We start from the raw sequence: 22,050 nt of genomic DNA, 5'->3' as shown, positions 1-22,050 counted from the left end.
CAAGGGAAGAGATCGTGTTCCGGAAGGCTCAGCTTTGAGCGTCATGAACATTGGCCCTCATCCTTGCATCCCAGTCCAATGCATAGCCACATAAAGCAAGCAGGTGTGTCTGTTTCCATAGTGTGGTGGTTCCAGTACAATGCATAGCCACATGAAGCAAGCCGGCAAGTGTGTCTGTTTGTCTAGTGTAGTGGTTTTCATGCGCACCTCACATGCGAACGGTCCCTGGTTCGAGACGCTGGGCTTTTTCACAGTATTTGCATTTCCTGCCTCACCTGACAGGCAAGCTGAGATAAAAGAGACTGTGTCTATCCCTCACCATCGTGAGGTACTACGCTCCTGGGGCATCTGTCACAGCTCACCAAGAGGAGTTGCGCCAGCTTACGGCAGTCAGTTGCTCACTGTTTGACCTTTGCAATGAAGCCTGAGCCTACAGCATTCAAGCCAGCCAAGGAAGGAAGGTACGAGAGCAAAAATAGCTTTCCTGCCCTCACCAAGAACACACACCTTGAGCAAATAAAGTGCCAGACTTACAAGGTCCTATCGCCACCGGAGCATCACTTTTAGTGACGCCCCCGTGGCACTATGCACTGCGCGGTATTTACAAGATGGCGTTCAGCCACTTTTTGTGGCTTAACACCACCTTGTAAATACGGCCCCTTAGCACGCAGCGCGTTCCCTGGAAGGGGCGTGCAATGGGTGTTGTTGGGAGTGTGCCACAGCAACACCATAGCATTTTGATGCTGCTCCAGATTTAGGAGTTGGCGTAAATCTGCGTCAGCACCAAAATCCAACGCCATCCCAGGGGTGTTGTTAGAGTGGCGCACTGAGGAGAAATGTTTTCATTTCTCCTTGTTTTTGCTCTTTCTATGTGTGATGCATTCTGCAGCACACATAGAAGTAAGAGCAAATCACCATTGAAGATTTTTTTTTTGGGCAGGAAGGTGTCCCTTCCTGCACAAAAACAATTTCCCCCTCAACGCAGTCATCCTTGTACCATGGTGCAAGAACGGCTGCGTTGGCGCTCAGCAGCTAATATAGAGCTGGCGCAGGGGGAAGCACAGGGGTGCGCTGTATTCTACTAAATACGGCGCTTCCCTGCATTTTGAAAATGACGGCGCGTGGGGCTTGCAAATTTGGCACAGCGTCGCGCTTAGTCATTTTCTTGTAAATCTGGGCCAAAATGTCTAAAGGATAGAGGCTTTTTATGTCATGTTCGATGAAGACCATGCAAATGACTCTAGTCGTACTGCAGAAGAGAGCACCATGTGCAGTTTCTTGCTTTGGGATGTAGTCTCCCACTCTCTGTCACCAACCCTCCGAGCAGGGTCGGAGCCGTTGCATTTCTGTGCCCAGGCTCGTTGGTCTAGGGCTATGATTCTCGCTTAGGGTGCGAGAGGTCCCAGATTCAAATCCCGGACGAGCCCATTTTAGCGGAAAACAATCAAATCCTGCTCAAAATACACAACCCCTCAACATTTCTCATTCCACTCGAAGCATTGTTGCGCAAAACATATTTTTTGCCTCAGGCGAAAAATGGATTACAATGCCTTGGCTTCCTTCCTGCTTGCTCTCAGTGCGCCCTGTGTGATGATTTCACAGGCTCTCCTTCCTGGCATTTAGGCATCAGATATTTGTCTGTCTCTGCCCGCAACTGTGGGATTTTTCAGGACGTCTGAGTGTATGCATGCTGGCTGACACCGCTGCAATTTTCACACTTACCCCTCGCATTCCGAGCAACTGCTGATAAAGTATAGAGGAAATCGTGCAAACATATGAGGGGAACTGTGCTCCTTCAGTCAAACCAGCAAGCTTGTTTCTGTAGTGTAGTGGTTATCATGTTCGCCTCACACGCGAAAGGTCCCCGGTTCGAGACCGGGCAGAAACCCTTGGCAGCAGCAGCTTTTGTGTTTGCTCCCTAAAACCTCAGTCTCTCTCAATGCACACTTAGACAGAAATGACCTTTAAAAACTTGTGACCTGTGTAAAACGTGCTTTACTATTGCAGGACGCTAAAAAGTTATCTGCATCCCTCGGTGGTCGTGCATGTGCATTGTTTCTTGTTCTGTTTTTTTTTTTTTTTCTTGGCCATGTTATATTGTGGGGCCTTTAAAGCTGTGACTTTGATAGGAACATTGCAAGCGGCAAAATCAACAAGTGCAGACTGAAGAGTCCGACCTGCACACTGTTTTGGCTGTCAGGATGGCCGAGTGGTCTAAGGCGCCAGACTCAAGAGAGCTTGATCTTCAGTGAAGCTGAACCTTCTGGTCTCTTCATGGAGGCGTGGGTTCAAATCCCACTTCTGACAGGTGTATTTTCTTCCCTTAAATCTTGCTCTGCTTGCAGAGCCAGCTCCTCACACCACTATCTTTGGAAGCTGCTGTGGCATGTGAGGAGAAATCCACCAACCCATCGGCTGGGCCCTCAATCAAAATTCTGTGTATTACTGGAAGGGGCGTCTCAGGCACACCTTCTGTTAGAGCTGCACTTTATGACAGTAACTACCATGCTGGTTTCTACTTAAGCAGTTGATTCTATTGTTTGAAGTGAGGCTCTCCTGCCACCTTTTGGGCAAAGAAGACACTGCCCCTGCAACAACACAGGCAGACAAGCTCAAACTAGGTTTCTTGGTTAGGTGGGCGGAGCATATTGGCAATGGTGCCTCCTCGTGACTTGCAATTTACATGAAGAAGACAGAGAGGCAGCTGGGAGTAGGCAGTACCCATGAACCCCTGAACACTGTCTTGCGACTAGCACACAATTCTGAAATGAGGCGGGGGAAAGGAGGTGATTTCCCCATCAAGGGCCATTCCGGGAAATCAGCCACCCTGCGTCTCCCAGGTGAGTGTTTCAGGCCTATGAGCCACTAATATAAATCTCGCCTGATCGAGCGATGATCGAGCAAGTGTGCTTGAATCCAAGAGGCATGCTCCTCTGGCTCAAGAGCTAGCAGGCCCTTCAGTGCTTCTGGTTGGGAAGTCTAAGGTGCAAGGGTCCATGACTTGCAGCGGGTTACAACTACCAGAAAGGGTCTGCTTTTCACATCAGTGCCCTAGTTCAGCTCACTGGCACAGGGCATTTTGACTACCTCTTGCCTTGCTAGAGACAAACAAAAAATCCTTGACAGAAAACATCAATTGCTATGGCACGCTTAGAGAGAGAGAGCCTCCAAATGGCCCTGCTTTTCGGAAAGACGCTTCAGAAGATGTTTCAAATGACTATGCAGCGGCAGTCTAGTTGGTATAGGGGTATGATTCTCGCTTCGGGTGTGAGAGGACCTCGGTTCAAATCCCAGACAAACCCCTACCTTTATAGGTTCAGTCTGTGTTTTAAACAGGAGTATTTATGCTTTTCACTCTTGTAAGATGTCATGTTGCAATGCAATACATGCTTTATACTGGCGTCGAGACGGTTCAGCATCATGAAGGTATGCGAGATTTCTTTGCAACTGCTTTTCTGTGCTGGAGCAGCAGTGCTCGTAGGAACATTAAATGCACAGTGCTTCTCCATGGTAATTTCGGGTCCAGTTCTGAAATCACCTCTTGGAATGAAAGTGATCCCAGTTCCTTTCTTCCAAGGGAAGAGATCGTGTTCCGGAAGGCTCAGCTTTGAGCGTCATGAACATTGGCCCTCATCCTTGCATCCCAGTCCAATGCATAGCCACATAAAGCAAGCAGGTGTGTCTGTTTCCATAGTGTGGTGGTTCCAGTACAATGCATAGCCACATGAAACAAGCCGGCAAGTGTGTCTGTTTGTCTAGTGTAGTGGTTATCATGCGCACCTCACATGCGAAAGGTCCCTGGTTCGAAACGCTGGGCTTTTTCACAGTATTTGCATTTCCTGCCTCACCTGACAGGCAAGCTGAGATAAAAGAGACTGTGTCTATCCCTCACCATCGTGAGGTACTACGCTCCTGGGGCATCTGTCACAGCTCACCAAGAGGAGTTGTGCCAGCTTACGGCAGTCAGTTGCTCACTGTTTGACCTTTGCAATGAAGCCTGAGCCTACAGCATTCAAGCCAGCCAAGGAAGGAAGGTACGAGAGCGAAAATAGCTTTCCTGCCCTCACCAAGAACACACACCTTGAGCAAATAAAGTGCCCGACTTACAAGGCCCTATCGCCACCGGAGCATCACTTTTAGTGACGCCCCGGTGGCACTATGCACTGCGCGGTATTTACAAGATGGCGTTCAGCCACTTTTTGTGGCTTAACACCACCTTGTAAATACGGCCCCTTAGCACGCAGCGCGTTCCCTGGAAGGGGCGTGCAATGGGTGTTGTTGGGAGAGTGCCACAGCAACACCATAGCATTTTGATACTGCTCCAGATTTAGGAGTTGGCGTAAATCTGCGTCAGCACCAAAATCCAACGCCATCCCAGGGGTGTCGTTAGAGTGGCGCACTGAGGAGAAATGTTTTCATTTCTCCTTGTTTTTGCTCTTTCTATGTGTGATGCATTCTGCAGCACACATAGAAGTAAGAGCAAATCACCATTGAAGATTTTTTTTTTGGGCAGGAAGGTGTCCCTTCCTGCACAAAAACAATTTCCCCCTCAACGCAGTCATCCTTGTACCATGGTGCAAGAACGGCTGCGTTGGCGCTCAGCAGCTAATTTAGAGCTGGCGCAGGGGGAAGCACAGGGGTGCGCTGTATTCTACTAAATACGGCGCTTCCCTGCATTTTGAAAATGACGGCGCGTGGGGCTTGCAAATTTGGCACAGCGTCGCGCTTAGTCATTTTCTTGTAAATCTGGGCCAAAATGTCTAAAGGATAGAGGCTTTTTATGTCATGTTCGATGAAGACCATGCAAATGACTCTAGTCGTACTGCAGAAGAGAGCACCATGTGCAGTTTCTTGCTTTGGGATGTAGTCACCCACTCTCTGTCACCAACCCTCCGAGCAGGGTCGGAGCCGTTGCATTTCTGTGCCCAGGCTCGTTGGTCTAGGGGTATGATTCTCGCTTAGGGTGCGAGAGGTCCCAGGTTCAAATCCCGGACAAGCCCATTTTAGCGGAAAACAATCAAATCCTGCTCAAAATACACAACCCCTCAACATTTCTCATTCCACTCGAAGCATTGTTGCGCAAAACATATTTTTTGCCTCAGGCGAAAAATGGATTACAATGCCTTGGCTTCCTTCCTGCTTGCTCTCAGTGCGCCCTGTGTGATGATTTCACAGGCTCTCCTTCCTGGCATTTAGGCATCAGATATTTGTCTGTCTCTGCCCGCAGCTGTGGGATTTTTCAGGACGTCTGAGTGTATGCATGCTGGCTGACACCGCTGCAATTTTCACACTTACCCCTCGCATTCCGAGCAACTGCTGATAAAGTATAGAGGAAATCGTGCAAACATATGAGGGGAACTGTGCTCCTTCAGTCAAACCAGCAAGCTTGTTTCTGTTGTGTAGTGGTTATCACATTCGCCTCACACGCGAAAGGTCCCCGGTTCGAGACCGGGCAGAAACACTTGGCAGCAGCAGCTTTTGTGTTTGCTCCCTAAAACCTCAGTCTCTCTCAATGCACACTTAGACAGAAATGACCTTTAAAAACTTGTGACCTGTGTAAAACGTGCTATACTATTGCAGGACGCTAAAAAGTTATCTGCATCCCTCGGTGGTCGTGCATGTGCATTGTTTCTTGTTTCTTGTTCTGTTTTTTTTTTTTTTTCTTGGCCATGTTATATTGTGGGGCCTTTAAAGCTGTGACTTTGATAGGAACATTGCAAGCGGCAAAATCAACAAGTGCAGACTGAAGAGTCCGACCTGCACACTGTTTTGGCTGTCAGGATGGCCGAGTGGTCTAAGGCGCCAGACTCAAGAGAGCTTGATCTTCAGTGAAGCTGAGCCTTCTGGTCTCTTCATGGAGGCGTGGGTTCAAATCCCACTTCTGACAGGTGTATTTTCTTCCCTTAAATCTTGCTCTGCTTGCAGAGCCAGCTCCTCACACCACTATCTTTGGAAGCTGCTGTGGCATGTGAGGAGAAATCCACCAACCCATCGGCTGGGCCCTCAATCAAAATTCTGTGTATTACTGGAAGGGACGTCTCAGGCACACCTTCTGTTAGAGCTGCACTTTATGACAGTAACTACCATGCTGGTTTCTACTTAAGCAGTTGATTCTATCGTTTGAAGTGAGGCTCTCCTGCCACCTTTTGGGCAAAGAAGACACTGCCCCTGCAACAACACAGGCAGACAAGCTCAAACTAGGTTTCTTGGTTAGGTGGGCGGAGCATATTGGCAATGGTGCCTCCTCGTGACTTGCAATTTACATGAAGAAGACAGAGAGGCAGCTGGGAGTAGGCAGTACCCATGAACCCCTGAACACTGTCTTGCGACTAGCACACAATTCTGAAATGAGGCGGGGGAAAGGAGGTGCTTTCCCCATCAAGGGCCATTCCGGGAAATCAGCCACCCTGCGTCTCCCAGGTGAGTGTTTCAGGCCTATGAGCCACTAATATAAATCTCGCCTGATCGAGCCTCATCGAGCGCTGATCGAGCAAGTGTGCTTGAATCCAAGAGGCATGCTCCTCTGGCTCAAGAGCTAGCAGGCCCTTCAGTGCTTCTGGTTGGGAAGTCTAAGGTGCAAGGGTCCATGACTTGCAGCGGGTTACAACTACCAGAAAGGGTCTGCTTTTCACATCAGTGCCCTAGTTCAGCTCACTGGCACAGGGCATTTTGACTACCTCTTGCCTTGCTAGAGACAAACAAAAAATCCTTGACAGAAAACATCAATTGCTATGGCACGCTTAGAGAGAGAGAGCCTCCAAATGGCCCTGCTTTTCGGAAAGACGCTTCAGAAGATGTTTCAAATGATTATGCAGCGGCAGTCTAGTTGGTATAGGGGTATGATTCTCGCTTCGGGTGTGAGAGGACCTCGGTTCAAATCCCAGACAAACCCCTACCTTTATAGGTTCAGTCTGTGTTTTAAACAGGAGTATTTCTGCTTTTCACTCTTGTAAGATGTCATGTTGCAATGCAATACATGCTTTATACTGGCGTCGAGACGGTTCAGCATCATGAAGGTATGCAAGATTTCTTTGCAACTGCTTTTCTGTGCTGGAGCAGCAGTGCTCGTAGGAACATTAAATGCACAGTGCTTCTCCATGGTAATTTCGGGTCCAGTTCTGAAATCACCTCTTGGAATGAAAGTGATCCCAGTTCCTTTCTTCCAAGGGAAGAGATCGTGTTCCGGAAGGCTCAGCTTTGAGCGTCATGAACATTGGCCCTCATCCTTGCATCCCAGTCCAATGCATAGCCACATAAAGCAAGCAGGTGTGTCTGTTTCCATAGTGTGGTGGTTCCAGTACAATGCATAGCCACATGAAGCAAGCCGGCAAGTGTGTCTGTTTGTCTAGTGTAGTGGTTATCATGCGCACCTCACATGCGAAAGGTCCCTGGTTCGAAACGCTGGGCTTTTTCACAGTATTTGCATTTCCTGCCTCACCTGACAGGCAAGCTGAGATAAAAGAGACTGTGTCTATCCCTCACCATCGTGAGGTACTACGCTCCTGGGGCATCTGTCACAGCTCACCAAGAGGAGTTGCGCCAGCTTACGGCAGTCAGTTGCTCACTGTTTGACCTTTGCAATGAAGCCTGAGCCTACAGCATTCAAGCCAGCCAAGGAAGGAAGGTACGAGAGCGAAAATAGCTTTCCTGCCCTCACCAAGAACACACACCTTGAGCAAATAAAGTGCCAGACTTACAAGGCCCTATCGCCACCGGAGCATCACTTTTAGTGACGCCCCGGTGGCACTATGCACTGCGCGGTATTTACAAGATGGCGTTCAGCCACTTTTTGTGGCTTAACACCACCTTGTAAATACGGCCCCTTAGCACGCAGCGCGTTCCCTGGAAGGGGCGTGCAATGGGTGTTGTTGGGAGAGTGCCACAGCAACACCATAGCATTTTGATACTGCTCCAGATTTAGGAGTTGGCGTAAATCTGCGTCAGCACCAAAATCCAACGCCATCCCAGGGGTGTCGTTAGAGTGGCGCACTGAGGAGAAATGTTTTCATTTCTCCTTGTTTTTGCTCTTTCTATGTGTGATGCATTCTGCAGCACACATAGAAGTAAGAGCAAATCACCATTGAAGATTTTTTTTTTGGGCAGGAAGGTGTCCCTTCCTGCACAAAAACAATTTCCCCCTCAACGCAGTCATCCTTGTACCATGGTGCAAGAACGGCTGCGTTGGCGCTCAGCAGCTAATTTAGAGCTGGCGCAGGGGGAAGCACAGGGGTGCGCTGTATTCTACTAAATACGGCGCTTCCCTGCATTTTGAAAATGACGGCGCGTGGGGCTTGCAAATTTGGCACAGCGTCGCGCTTAGTCATTTTCTTGTAAATCTGGGCCAAAATGTCTAAAGGATAGAGGCTTTTTATGTCATGTTCGATGAAGACCATGCAAATGACTCTAGTCGTACTGCAGAAGAGAGCACCATGTGCAGTTTCTTGCTTTGGGATGTAGTCTCCCACTCTCTGTCACCAACCCTCCGAGCAGGGTCGGAGCCGTTGCATTTCTGTGCCCAGGCTCGTTGGTCTAGGGGTATGATTCTCGCTTAGGGTGCGAGAGGTCCCAGGTTCAAATCCCGGACAAGCCCATTTTAGCGGAAAACAATCAAATCCTGCTCAAAATACACAACCCCTCAACATTTCTCATTCCACTCGAAGCATTGTTGCGCAAAACATATTTTTTGCCTCAGGCGAAAAATGGATTACAATGCCTTGGCTTCCTTCCTGCTTGCTCTCAGTGCGCCCTGTGTGATGATTTCACAGGCTCTCCTTCCTGGCATTTAGGCATCAGATATTTGTCTGTCTCTGCCCGCAGCTGTGGGATTTTTCAGGACGTCTGAGTGTATGCATGCTGGCTGACACTGCTGCAATTTTCACACTTACCCCTCGCATTCCAAGCAACTGCTGATAAAGTATAGAGGAAATCGTGCAAACATATGAGGGGAACTGTGCTCCTTCAGTCAAACCAGCAAGCTTGTTTCTGTAGTGTAGTGGTTATCACGTTCGCCTCACACGCGAAAGGTCCCCGGTTCGAGACCGGGCAGAAACACTTGGCAGCAGCAGCTTTTGTGTTTGCTCCCTAAAACCTCAGTCTCTCTCAATGCACACTTAGACAGAAATGCCCTTTAAAAACTTGTGACCTGTGTAAAACGTGCTTTACTATTGCAGGACGCTAAAAAGTTATCTGCATCCCTCGGTGGTCGTGCATGTGCATTGTTTCTTGTTCTGTTTTTTTTTTTTTTTCTTGGCCATGTTATATTGTGGGGCCTTTAAAGCTGTGACTTTGATAGGAACATTGCAAGCGGCAAAATCAACAAGTGCAGACTGAAGAGTCCGACCTGCACACTGTTTTGGCTGTCAGGATGGCCGAGTGGTCTAAGGCGCCAGACTCAAGAGAGCTTCATCTTCAGTGAAGCTGAGCCTTCTGGTCTCTTCATGGAGGCTGGGTTCAAATCCCACTTCTGACAGGTGTATTTTCTTCCCTTAAATCTTGCTCTGCTTGCAGAGCCAGCTCCTCACACCACTATCTTTGGAAGCTGCTGTGGCATGTGAGGAGAAATCCACCAACCCATCGGCTGGGCCCTCAATCAAAATTCTGTGTATTACTGGAAGGGGCGTCTCAGGCACACCTTCTGTTAGAGCTGCACTTTATGACAGTAACTACCATGCTGGTTTCTACTTAAGCAGTTGATTCTATCGTTTGAAGTGAGGCTCTCCTGCCACCTTTTGGGCAAAGAAGACACTGCCCCTGCAACAACACAGGCAGACAAGCTCAAACTAGGTTTCTTGGTTAGGTGGGCGGAGCATATTGGCAATGGTGCCTCCTCGTGACTTGCAATTTACATGAAGAAGACAGAGAGGCAGCTGGGAGTAGGCAGTACCCATGAACCCGTGAACACTGTCTTGCGACTAGCACACAATTCTGAAATGAGGCGGGGGAAAGGAGGTGATTTCCCCATCAAGGGCCATTCCGGGAAATCAGCCACCCTGCGTCTCCCAGGTGAGTGTTTCAGGCCTATGAGCCACTAATATAAATCTCGCCTGATCGAGCCTAATCGAGCGCTGATCGAGCAAGTGTGCTTGAATCCAAGAGGCATGCTCCTCTGGCTCAAGAGCTAGCAGGCCCTTCAGTGCTTCTGGTTGGGAAGTCTAAGGTGCAAGGGTCCATGACTTGCAGCGGGTTACAACTACCAGAAAGGGTCTGCTTTTCACATCAGTGCCCTAGTTCAGCTCACTGGCACAGGGCATTTTGACTACCTCTTGCCTTGCTAGAGACAAACAAAAAATCCTTGACAGAAAACATCAATTGCTATGGCACGCTTAGAGAGAGAGAGCCTCCAAATGGCCCTGCTTTTCGGAAAGACGCTTCAGAAGATGTTTCAAATGACTATGCAGCGGCAGTCTAGTTGGTATAGGGGTATGATTCTCGCTTCGGGTGTGAGAGGACCTCGGTTCAAATCCCAGACAAACCCCTACCTTTATAGGTTCAGTCTGTGTTTTAAACAGGAGTATTTATGCTTTTCACTCTTGTAAGATGTCATGTTGCAATGCAATACATGCTTTATACTGGCGTCGAGACGGTTCAGCATCATGAAGGTATGCGAGATTTCTTTGCAACTGCTTTTCTGTGCTGGAGCAGCAGTGCTCGTAGGAACATTAAATGCACAGTGCTTCTCCATGGTAATTTCGGGTCCAGTTCTGAAATCACCTCTTGGAATGAAAGTGATCCCAGTTCCTTTCTTCCAAGGGAAGAGATCGTGTTCCGGAAGGCTCAGCTTTGAGCGTCATGAACATTGGCCCTCATCCTTGCATCCCAGTCCAATGCATAGCCACATAAAGCAAGCAGGTGTGTCTGTTTCCATAGTGTGGTGGTTCCAGTACAATGCATAGCCACATGAAGCAAGCCGGCAAGTGTGTCTGTTTGTCTAGTGTAGTGGTTATCATGCGCACCTCACATGCGAAAGGTCCCTGGTTCGAGTCGCTGTGCTTTTTCACAGTATTTGCATTTCCTGCCTCACCTGACAGGCAAGCTGAGATAAAAGAGACTGTGTCTATCCCTCACCATCGTGAGGTACTACGCTCCTGGGGCATCTGTCACAGCTCACCAAGAGGAGTTGCGCCAGCTTACGGCAGTCAGTTGCTCACTGTTTGACCTTTGCAATGAAGCCTGAGCCTACAGCATTCAAGCCAGCCAAGGAAGGAAGGTACGAGAGCGAAAATAGCTTTCCTGCCCTCACCAAGAACACACACCTTGAGCAAATAAAGTGCCAGATTTACAAGGTCCTATCACCACTGGAGCATCACTTTTAGTGACGCCCCGGTGGCACTATGCACTGCGCGGTATTTACAAGATGGCGTTCAGCCACTTTTTGTGGCTTAACACCACCTTGTAAATACGGCCCCTTAGCACGCAGCGCGTTCCCTGGAAGGGGCGTGCAATGGGTGTTGTTGGGAGTGTGCTACAGCAACACCATAGCATTTTGATGCTGCTCCAGATTTAGGAGTTGGCGTAAATCTGCGTCAGCACCAAAATCCAACGCCATCCCAGGGGTGTCGTTAGAGTGGCGCACTGAGGAGAAATGTTTTAATTTCTCCTTGTTTTTGCTCTTTCTATGTGTGATGCATTCTGCAGCACACATAGAAGTAAGAGCAAATCACCATTGAAGATTTTTTTTTTGGGCAGGAAGGTGTCCCTTCCTGCACAAAAACAATTTCCCCCTCAACGCAGTCATCCTTGTACCATGGTGCAAGAACGGCTGCGTTGGCGCTCAGCAGCTAATATAGAGCTGGCGCAGGGGGAAGCACAGGGGTGCGCTGTATTCTACTAAATACGGCGCTTCCCTGCATTTTGAAAATGACGGCGCGTGGGGCTTGCAAATTTGGCACAGCGTCGCGCTTAGTCATTTTCTTGTAAATCTGGGCCAAAATGTCTAAAGGATAGAGGCTTTTTATGTCATGTTCGATGAAGACCATGCAAATGACTCTAGTCGTACTGCAGAAGAGAGCACCATGTGCAGTTTCTTGCTTTGGGATGTAGTCTCCCACTCTCTGTCACCAACCCTCCGAGCAGGGTCGGAGCCGTTGCATTTCTGTGCCCAGGCTCGTTGGTCTAGGGCTATGATTCTCGCTTAGGGTGCGAGAGGTCCCAGATTCAAATCCCGGACGAGCCCATTTTAGCGGAAAACAATCAAATCCTGCTCAAAATACACAACCCCTCAACATTTCTCATTCCACTCGAAGCATTGTTGCGCAAAACATATTTTTTGCCTCAGGCGAAAAATGGATTACAATGCCTTGGCTTCCTTCCTGCTTGCTCTCAGTGCGCCCTGTGTGATGATTTCACAGGCTCTCCTTCCTGGCATTTAGGCATCAGATATTTGTCTGTCTCTGCCCGCAACTGTGGGATTTTTCAGGACGTCTGAGTGTATGCATGCTGGCTGACACCGCTGCAATTTTCACACTTACCCCTCGCATTCCGAGCAACTGCTGATAAAGTATAGAGGAAATCGTGCAAACATATGAGGGGAACTGTGCTCCTTCAGTCAAACCAGCAAGCTTGTTTCTGTAGTGTAGTGGTTATCATGTTCGCCTCACACGCGCAAGGTCCCCGGTTCGAGACCGGGCAGAAACCCTTGGCAGCAGCAGCTTTTGTGTTTGCTCCCTAAAACCTCAGTCTCTCTCAATGCACACTTAGACAGAAATGACCTTTAAAAACTTGTGACCTGTGTAAAACGTGCTTTACTATTGCAGGACGCTAAAAAGTTATCAGCATCCCTCGGTGGTCGTGCATGTGCATTGTTTCTTGTTCTGTTTTTTTTTTTTTTTCTTGGCCATGTTATATTGTGGGGCCTTTAAAGCTGTGACTTTGATAGGAACATTGCAAGCGGCAAAATCAACAAGTGCAGACTGAAGAGTCCGACCTGCGCACTGTTTTGGCTGTCAGGATGGCCGAGTGGTCTAAGGCGCCAGACTCAAGAGAGCTTGATCTTCAGTGAAGCTGAACCTTCTGGTCTCTTCATGGAGGCGTGGGTTCAAATCCCACTTCTGACAGGTGTATTTTCTTCCCTTAAATCTTGCTCTGCTTGCAGAGCCAGCTCCTCACACCACTATCTTTGGAAGCTGCTGTGGCATGTGAGGAGAAATCCACCAACCCATCGGCTGGGCCCTCAATCAAAATTCTGTGTATTACTGGAAGGGGCGTCTCAGGCACACCTTCTGTTAGAGCTGCACTTTATGACAGTAACTACCATGCTGGTTTCTACTTAAGCAGTTGATTCTATTGTTTGAAGTGAGGCTCTCCTGCCACCTTTTGGGCAAAGAAGACACTGCCCCTGCAACAACACAGGCAGACAAGCTCAAACTAGGTTTCTTGGTTAGGTGGGCGGAGCATATTGGCAATGGTGCCTCCTCGTGACTTGCAATTTACATGAAGAAGACAGAGAGGCAGCTGGGAGTAGGCAGTACCCATGAACCCCTGAACACTGTCTTGCGACTAGCACACAATTCTGAAATGAGGCGGGGGAAAGGAGGTGATTTCCCCATCAAGGGCCATTCCGGGAAATCAGCCACCCTGCGTCTCCCAGGTGAGTGTTTCAGGCCTATGAGCCACTAATATAAATCTCGCCTGATCGAGCGATGATCGAGCAAGTGTGCTTGAATCCAAGAGGCATGCTCCTCTGGCTCAAGAGCTAGCAGGCCCTTCAGTGCTTCTGGTTGGGAAGTCTAAGGTGCAAGGGTCCATGACTTGCAGCGGGTTACAACTACCAGAAAAGGTCTGCTTTTCACATCAGTGCCCTAGTTCAGCTCACTGGCACAGGGCATTTTGACTACCTCTTGCCTTGCTAGAGACAAACAAAAAATCCTTGACAGAAAACATCAATTGCTATGGCACGCTTAGAGAGAGAGAGCCTCCAAATGGCCCTGCTTTTCGGAAAGACGCTTCAGAAGATGTTTCAAATGACTATGCAGCGGCAGTCTAGTTGGTATAGGGGTATGATTCTCGCTTCGGGTGTGAGAGGACCTCGGTTCAAATCCCAGACAAACCCCTACCTTTATAGGTTCAGTCTGTGTTTTAAACAGGAGTATTTATGCTTTTCACTCTTGTAAGATGTCATGTTGCAATGCAATACATGCTTTATACTGGCGTCGAGACGGTTCAGCATCATGAAGGTATGCGAGATTTCTTTGCAACTGCTTTTCTGTGCTGGAGCAGCAGTGCTCGTAGGAACATTAAATGCACAGTGCTTCTCCATGGTAATTTCGGGTCCAGTTCTGAAATCACCTCTTGGAATGAAAGTGATCCCAGTTCCTTTCTTCCAAGGGAAGAGATCGTGTTCCGGAAGGCTCAGCTTTGAGCGTCATGAACATTGGCCCTCATCCTTGCATCCCAGTCCAATGCATAGCCACATAAAGCAAGCAGGTGTGTCTGTTTCCATAGTGTGGTGGTTCCAGTACAATGCATAGCCACATGAAGCAAGCCGGCAAGTGTGTCTGTTTGTCTAGTGTAGTGGTTATCATGCGCACCTCACATGCGAAAGGTCCCTGGTTCGAGACGCTGGGCTTTTTCACAGTATTTGCATTTCCTGCCTCACCTGACAGGCAAGCTGAGATAAAAGAGACTGTGTCTATCCCTCACCATCGTGAGGTACTACGCTCCTGGGGCATCTGTCACAGCTCACCAAGAGGAGTTGCGCCAGCTTACGGCAGTCAGTTGCTCACTGTTTGACCTTTGCAATGAAGCCTGAGCCTACAGCATTCAAGCCAGCCAAGGAAGGAAGGTACGAGAGCGAAAATAGCTTTCCTGCCCTCACCAAGAACACACACCTTGAGCAAATAAAGTGCCAGACTTACAAGGCCCTATCGCCACCGGAGCATCACTTTTAGTGACGCCCCGGTGGCACTATGCACTGCGCGGTATTTACAAGATGGCGTTCAGCCACTTTTTGTGGCTTAACACCACCTTGTAAATACGGCCCCTTAGCACGCAGCGCGTTCCCTGGAAGGGGCGTGCAATGGGTGTTGTTGGGAGAGTGCCACAGCAACACCATAGCATTTTGATACTGCTCCAGATTTAGGAGTTGGCGTAAATCTGCGTCAGCACCAAAATCCAACGCCATCCCAGGGGTGTCGTTAGAGTGGCGCACTGAGGAGAAATGTTTTCATTTCTCCTTGTTTTTGCTCTTTCTATGTGTGATGCATTCTGCAGCACACATAGAAGTAAGAGCAAATCACCATTGAAGATTTTTTTTTTGGGCAGGAAGGTGTCCCTTCCTGCACAAAAACAATTTCCCCCTCAACGCAGTCATCCTTGTACCATGGTGCAAGAACGGCTGCGTTGGCGCTCAGCAGCTAATTTAGAGCTGGCGCAGGGGGAAGCACAGGGGTGCGCTGTATTCTACTAAATACGGCGCTTCCCTGCATTTTGAAAATGACGGCGCGTGGGGCTTGCAAATTTGGCACAGCGTCGCGCTTAGTCATTTTCTTGTAAATCTGGGCCAAAATGTCTAAAGGATAGAGGCTTTTTATGTCATGTTCGATGAAGACCATGCAAATGACTCTAGTCGTACTGCAGAAGAGAGCACCATGTGCAGTTTCTTGCTTTGGGATGTAGTCTCCCACTCTCTGTCACCAACCCTCCGAGCAGGGTCGGAGCCGTTGCATTTCTGTGCCCAGGCTCGTTGGTCTAGGGGTATGATTCTCGCTTAGGGTGCGAGAGGTCCCAGGTTCAAATCCCGGACAAGCCCATTTTAGCGGAAAACAATCAAATCCTGCTCAAAATACACAACCCCTCAATATTTCTCATTCCACTCGAAGCATTGTTGCGCAAAACATATTTTTTGCCTCAGGCGAAAAATGGATTACAATGCCTTGGCTTCCTTCCTGCTTGCTCTCAGTGCGCCCTGTGTGATGATTTCACAGGCTCTCCTTCCTGGCATTTAGGCATCAGATATTTGTCTGTCTCTGCCCGCAGCTGTGGGATTTTTCAGGACGTCTGAGTGTATGCATGCTGGCTGACACCGCTGCAATTTTCACACTTACCCCTCGCATTCCGAGCAACTGCTGATAAAGTATAGAGGAAATCGTGCGAACATATGAGGGGAACTGTGCTCCTTCAGTCAAACCAGCAAGCTTGTTTCTGTTGTGTAGTGGTTATCACGTTCGCCTCACACGCGAAAGGTCCCCGGTTCGAGACCGGACAGAAACACTTGGCAGCAGCAGCTTTTGTGTTTGCTCCCTAAAACCTCAGTCTCTCTCAATGCACACTTAGACAGAAATGACCTTTAAAAACTTGTGACCTGTGTAAAACGTGCTTTACTATTGCAGGACGCTAAAAAGTTATCTGCATCCCTCGGAGTCGTGCATGTGCATTGTTTCTTGTTTCTTGTTCTGTTTTTTTTTTTTTTTCTTGGCCATGTTATATTGTGGGGCCTTTAAAGCTGTGACTTTGATAGGAACATTGCAAGCGGCAAAATCAACAAGTGCAGACTGAAGAGTCCGACCTGCACACTGTTTTGGCTGTCAGGATGGCCGAGTGGTCTAAGGCGCCAGACTCAAGAGAGCTTGATCTTCAGTGAAGCTGAGCCTTCTGGTCTCTTCATGGAGGCGTGGGTTCAAATCCCACTTCTGACAGGTGTATTTTCTTCCCTTAAATCTTGCTCTGCTTGCAGAGCCAGCTCCTCACACCACTATCTTTGGAAGCTGCTGTGGCATGTGAGGAGAAATCCACCAACCCATCGGCTGGGCCCTCAATCAAAATTCGGTGTATTACTGGAAGGGACGTCTCAGGCACACCTTCTGTTAGAGCTGCACTTTATGACAGTAACTACCATGCTGGTTTCTACTTAAGCAGTTGATTCTATCGTTTGAAGTGAGGCTCTCCTGCCACCTTTTGGGCAAAGAAGACACTGCCCCTGCAACAACACAGGCAGACAAGCTCAAACTAGGTTTCTTGGTTAGGTGGGCGGAGCATATTGGCAATGGTGCCTCCTCGTGACTTGCAATTTACATGAAGAAGACAGAGAGGCAGCTGGGAGTAGGCAGTACCCATGAACCCCTGAACACTGTCTTGCGACTAGCACACAATTCTGAAATGAGGCGGGGGAAAGGAGGTGATTTCCCCATCAAGGGCCATTCCGGGAAATCAGCCACCCTGCGTCTCCCAGGTGAGTGTTTCAGGCCTATGAGCCACTAATATAAATCTCGCCTGATCGAGCCTCATCGAGCGCTGATCGAGCAAGTGTGCTTGAATCCAAGAGGCATGCTCCTCTGGCTCAAGAGCTAGCAGGCCCTTCAGTGCTTCTGGTTGGGAAGTCTAAGGTGCAAGGGTCCATGACTTGCAGCGGGTTACAACTACCAGAAAGGGTCTGCTTTTCACATCAGTGCCCTAGTTCAGCTCACTGGCACAGGGCATTTTGACTACCTCTTGCCTTGCTAGAGACAAACAAAAAATCCTTGACAGAAAACATCAATTGCTATGGCACGCTTAGAGAGAGAGAGCCTCCAAATGGCCCTGCTTTTCGGAAAGACGCTTCAGAAGATGTTTCAAATGACTATGCAGCGGCAGTCTAGTTGGTATAGGGGTATGATTCTCGCTTCGGGTGTGAGAGGACCTCGGTTCAAATCCCAGACAAACCCCTACCTTTATAGGTTCAGTCTGTGTTTTAAACAGGAGTATTTATGCTTTTCACTCTTGTAAGATGTCATGTTGCAATGCAATACATGCTTTATACTGGCGTCGAGACGGTTCAGCATCATGAAGGTATGCAAGATTTCTTTGCAACTGCTTTTCTGTGCTGGAGCAGCAGTGCTCGTAGGAACATTAAATGCACAGTGCTTCTCCATGGTAATTTCGGGTCCAGTTCTGAAATCACCTCTTGGAATGAAAGTGATCCCAGTTCCTTTCTTCCAAGGGAAGAGATCGTGTTCCGGAAGGCTCAGCTTTGAGCGTCATGAACATTGGCCCTCATCCTTGCATCCCAGTCCAATGCATAGCCACATAAAGCAAGCAGGTGTGTCTGTTTCCATAGTGTGGTGGTTCCAGTACAATGCATAGCCACATGAAGCAAGCCGGCAAGTGTGTCTGTTTGTCTAGTGTAGTGGTTATCATGCGCACCTCACATGCGAAAGGTCCCTGGTTCGAGACGCTGGGCTTTTTCACAGTATTTGCATTTCCTGCCTCACCTGACAGGCAAGCTGAGATAAAAGAGACTGTGTCTATCCCTCACCATCGTGAGGTACTACGCTCCTGGGGCATCTGTCACAGCTCACCAAGAGGAGTTGCGCCAGCTTACGGCAGTCAGTTGCTCACTGTTTGACCTTTGCAATGAAGCCTGAGCCTACAGCACTCAAGCCAGCCAAGGAAGGAAGGTACGAGAGCGAAAATAGCTTTCCTGCCCTCACCAAGAACACACACCTTGAGCAAATAAAGTGCCAGACTTACAAGGCCCTATCGCCACCGGAGCATCACTTTTAGTGACGCCCCGGTGGCACTATGCACTGCGCGGTATTTACAAGATGGCGTTCAGCCACTTTTTGTGGCTTAACACCACCTTGTAAATACGGCCCCTTAGCACGCAGCGCGTTCCCTGGAAGGGGCGTGCAATGGGTGTTGTTGGGAGAGTGCCACAGCAACACCATAGCATTTTGATACTGCTCCAGATTTAGGAGTTGGCGTAAATCTGCGTCAGCACCAAAATCCAACGCCATCCCAGGGGTGTCGTTAGAGTGGCGCACTGAGGAGAAATGTTTTCATTTCTCCTTGTTTTTGCTCTTTCTATGTGTGATGCATTCTGCAGCACACATAGAAGTAAGAGCAAATCACCATTGAAGATTTTTTTTTTGGGCAGGAAGGTGTCCCTTCCTGCACAAAAACAATTTCCCCCTCAACGCAGTCATCCTTGTACCATGGTGCAAGAACGGCTGCGTTGGCGCTCAGCAGCTAATTTAGAGCTGGCGCAGGGGGAAGCACAGGGGTGCGCTGTATTCTACTAAATACGGCGCTTCCCTGCATTTTGAAAATGACGGCGCGTGGGGCTTGCAAATTTGGCACAGCGTCGCGCTTAGTCATTTTCTTGTAAATCTGGGCCAAAACGTCTAAAGGATAGAGGCTTTTTATGTCATGTTCGATGAAGACCATGCAAATGACTCTAGTCGTACTGCAGAAGAGAGCACCATGTGCAGTTTCTTGCTTTGGGATGTAGTCTCCCACTCTCTGTCACCAACCCTCCGAGCAGGGTCGGAGCCGTTGCATTTCTGTCCCCAGGCTCGTTGGTCTAGGGGTATGATTCTCGCTTAGGGTGCGAGAGGTCCCAGGTTCAAATCCCGGACAAGCCCATTTTACCGGAAAACAATCAAATCCTGCTCAAAATACACAACCCCTCAATATTTCTCATTCCACTCGAAGCATTGTTGCGCAAAACATATTTTTTGCCTCAGGCGAAAAATGGATTACAATGCCTTGGCTTCCTTCCTGCTTGCTCTCAGTGCGCCCTGTGTGATGATTTCACAGGCTCTCCTTCCTGGCATTTAGGCATCAGATATTTGTCTGTCTCTGCCCGCAGCTGTGGGATTTTTCAGGACGTCTGAGTGTATGCATGCTGGCTGACACCGCTGCAATTTTCACACTTACCCCTCGCATTCCGAGCAACTGCTGATAAAGTATAGAGGAAATCGTGCGAACATATGAGGGGAACTGTGCTCCTTCAGTCAAACCAGCAAGCTTGTTTCTGTTGTGTAGTGGTTATCACGTTTGCCTCACACGCGAAAGGTCCCCGGTTCGAGACCGGGCAGAAACACTTGGCAGCAGCAGCTTTTGTGTTTGCTCCCTAAAACCTCAGTCTCTCTCAATGCACACTTAGACAGAAATGACCTTTAAAAACTTGTGACCTGTGTAAAACGTGCTTTACTATTGCAGGACGCTAAAAAGTTATCTGCATCCCTCGGAGTCGTGCATGTGCATTGTTTCTTGTTTCTTGTTCTGTTTTTTTTTTTTTTTCTTGGCCATGTTATATTGTGGGGCCTTTAAAGCTGTGACTTTGATAGGAACATTGCAAGCGGGAAAATCAACAAGTGCAGACTGAAGAGTCCGACCTGCACACTGTTTTGGCTGTCAGGATGGCCGAGTGGTCTAAGGCGCCAGACTCAAGAGAGCTTGATCTTCAGTGAAGCTGAGCCTTCTGGTCTCTTCATGGAGGCGTGGGTTCAAATCCCACTTCTGACAGGTGTATTTTCTTCCCTTAAATCTTGCTCTGCTTGCAGAGCCAGCTCCTCACACCACTATCTTTGGAAGCTGCTGTGGCATGTGAGGAGAAATCCACCAACCCATCGGCTGGCCCCTCAATCAAAATTCTGTGTATTACTGGAAGGGACGTCTCAGGCACACCTTCTGTTAGAGCTGCACTTTATGACAGTAACTACCATGCTGGTTTCTACTTAAGCAGTTGATTCTATTGTTTGAAGTGAGGCTCTCCTGCCACCTTTTGGGCAAAGAAGACACTGCCCCTGCAACAACACAGGCAGACAAGCTCAAACTAGGTTTCTTGGTTAGGTGGGCGGAGCATATTGGCAATGGTGCCTCCTCGTGACTTGCAATTTACATGAAGAAGACAGAGAGGCAGCTGGGAGTAGGCAGTACCCATGAACCCCTGAACACTGTCTTGCGACTAGCACACAATTCTGAAATGAGGCGGGGGAAAGGAGGTGATTTCCCCATCAAGGGCCATTCCGGGAAATCAGCCACCCTGCGTCTCCCAGGTGAGTGTTTCAGGCCTATGAGCCACTAATATAAATCTCGCCTGATCGAGCGCTGATCGAGCAAGTGTGCTTGAATCCAAGAGGCATGCTCCTCTGGCTCAAGAGCTAGCAGGCCCTTCAGTGCTTCTGGTTGGGAAGTCTAAGGTGCAAGGGTCCATGACTTGCAGCGGGTTACAACTACCAGAAAGGGTCTGCTTTTCACATCAGTGCCCTAGTTCAGCTCACTGGCACAGGGCATTTTGACTACCTCTTGCCTTGCTAGAGACAAACAAAAAATCCTTGACAGAAAACATCAATTGCTATGGCACGCTTAGAGAGAGAGAGCCTCCAAATGGCCCTGCTTTTCGGAAAGACGCTTCAGAAGATGTTTCAAATGACTATGCAGCGGCAGTCTAGTTGGTATAGGGGTATGATTCTCGCTTCGGGTGTGAGAGGACCTCGGTTCAAATCCCAGACAAACCCCTACCTTTATAGGTTCAGTCTGTGTTTTAAACAGGAGTATTTATGCTTTTCACTCTTGTAAGATGTCATGTTGCAATGCAATACATGCTTTATACTGGCGTCGAGACGGTTCAGCATCATGAAGGTATGCGAGATTTCTTTGCAACTGCTTTTCTGTGCTGGAGCAGCAGTGCTCGTAGGAACATTAAATGCACAGTGCTTCTCCATGGTAATTTCGGGTCCAGTTCTGAAATCACCTCTTGGAATGAAAGTGATCCCAGTTCCTTTCTTCCAAGGGAAGAGATCGTGTTCCGGAAGGCTCAGCTTTGAGCGTCATGAACATTGGCCCTCATCCTTGCATCCCAGTCCAATGCATAGCCACATAAAGCAAGCAGGTGTGTCTGTTTCCATAGTGTGGTGGTTCCAGTACAATGCATAGCCACATGAAGCAAGCCAGCAAGTGTGTCTGTTTGTCTAGTGTAGTGGTTATCATGCGCACCTCACATGCGAAAGGTCCCTGGTTCGAGACGCTGGGCTTTTTCACAGTATTTGCATTTCCTGCCTCACCTGACAGGCAAGCTGAGATAAAAGAGACTGTGTCTATCCCTCACCATCGTGAGGTACTACGCTCCTGGGGCATCTGTCACAGCTCACCAAGAGGAGTTGCGCCAGCTTACGGCAGTCAGTTGCTCACTGTTTGACCTTTGCAATGAAGCCTGAGCCTACAGCATTCAAGCCAGCCAAGGAAGGAAGGTACGAGAGCGAAAATAGCTTTCCTGCCCTCACCAAGAACACACACCTTGAGCAAATAAAGTGCCAGACTTACAAGGCCCTATCGCCACCGGAGCATCACTTT

At 48.7% G+C, this 22,050-nt stretch overlaps 8 non-coding genes across 8 annotated transcripts; all 8 read left to right on the top strand.

Annotated features, from left to right (window-relative positions):
* The first annotated feature begins 1,815 nt into the window (after positions 1 to 1,815).
* TRNAV-CAC (transfer RNA valine (anticodon CAC)) lies at positions 1,816 to 1,888 on the top strand. Its single transcript has one exon. It is a non-coding gene; the product is annotated as a tRNA-Val (tRNA).
* A 307-nt stretch (positions 1,889 to 2,195) lies between these two features.
* TRNAL-CAA (transfer RNA leucine (anticodon CAA)) lies at positions 2,196 to 2,307 on the top strand. The gene is made up of 2 exons: positions 2,196 to 2,233; positions 2,262 to 2,307. It is a non-coding gene; the product is annotated as a tRNA-Leu (tRNA).
* A 3,081-nt stretch (positions 2,308 to 5,388) lies between these two features.
* TRNAV-CAC (transfer RNA valine (anticodon CAC)) lies at positions 5,389 to 5,461 on the top strand. Its single transcript has one exon. It is a non-coding gene; the product is annotated as a tRNA-Val (tRNA).
* A 314-nt stretch (positions 5,462 to 5,775) lies between these two features.
* TRNAL-CAA (transfer RNA leucine (anticodon CAA)) lies at positions 5,776 to 5,887 on the top strand. The gene is made up of 2 exons: positions 5,776 to 5,813; positions 5,842 to 5,887. It is a non-coding gene; the product is annotated as a tRNA-Leu (tRNA).
* Positions 5,888 to 8,978: 3,091 nt separating this feature from the next.
* Positions 8,979 to 9,051, top strand: TRNAV-CAC (transfer RNA valine (anticodon CAC)). The gene has a single exon. It is a non-coding gene; the product is annotated as a tRNA-Val (tRNA).
* A 3,889-nt stretch (positions 9,052 to 12,940) lies between these two features.
* TRNAL-CAA (transfer RNA leucine (anticodon CAA)) lies at positions 12,941 to 13,052 on the top strand. Its single transcript has 2 exons — positions 12,941 to 12,978; positions 13,007 to 13,052. It is a non-coding gene; the product is annotated as a tRNA-Leu (tRNA).
* A 3,467-nt stretch (positions 13,053 to 16,519) lies between these two features.
* On the top strand, positions 16,520 to 16,631 carry TRNAL-CAA (transfer RNA leucine (anticodon CAA)). The gene is made up of 2 exons: positions 16,520 to 16,557; positions 16,586 to 16,631. It is a non-coding gene; the product is annotated as a tRNA-Leu (tRNA).
* Positions 16,632 to 20,108: 3,477 nt separating this feature from the next.
* Positions 20,109 to 20,220, top strand: TRNAL-CAA (transfer RNA leucine (anticodon CAA)). Its single transcript has 2 exons — positions 20,109 to 20,146; positions 20,175 to 20,220. It is a non-coding gene; the product is annotated as a tRNA-Leu (tRNA).
* Positions 20,221 to 22,050: the final 1,830 nt, after the last annotated feature.

Source organism: Pleurodeles waltl, chromosome 10, assembly GCF_031143425.1.
Source record: "Pleurodeles waltl isolate 20211129_DDA chromosome 10, aPleWal1.hap1.20221129, whole genome shotgun sequence".
In the NCBI taxonomy this organism is placed as follows: Eukaryota; Metazoa; Chordata; class Amphibia; order Caudata; family Salamandridae; genus Pleurodeles; species Pleurodeles waltl.
Note: the sequence above shows the minus strand (reverse complement) of the source record. Positions and strands in the feature narration are given on the sequence as shown.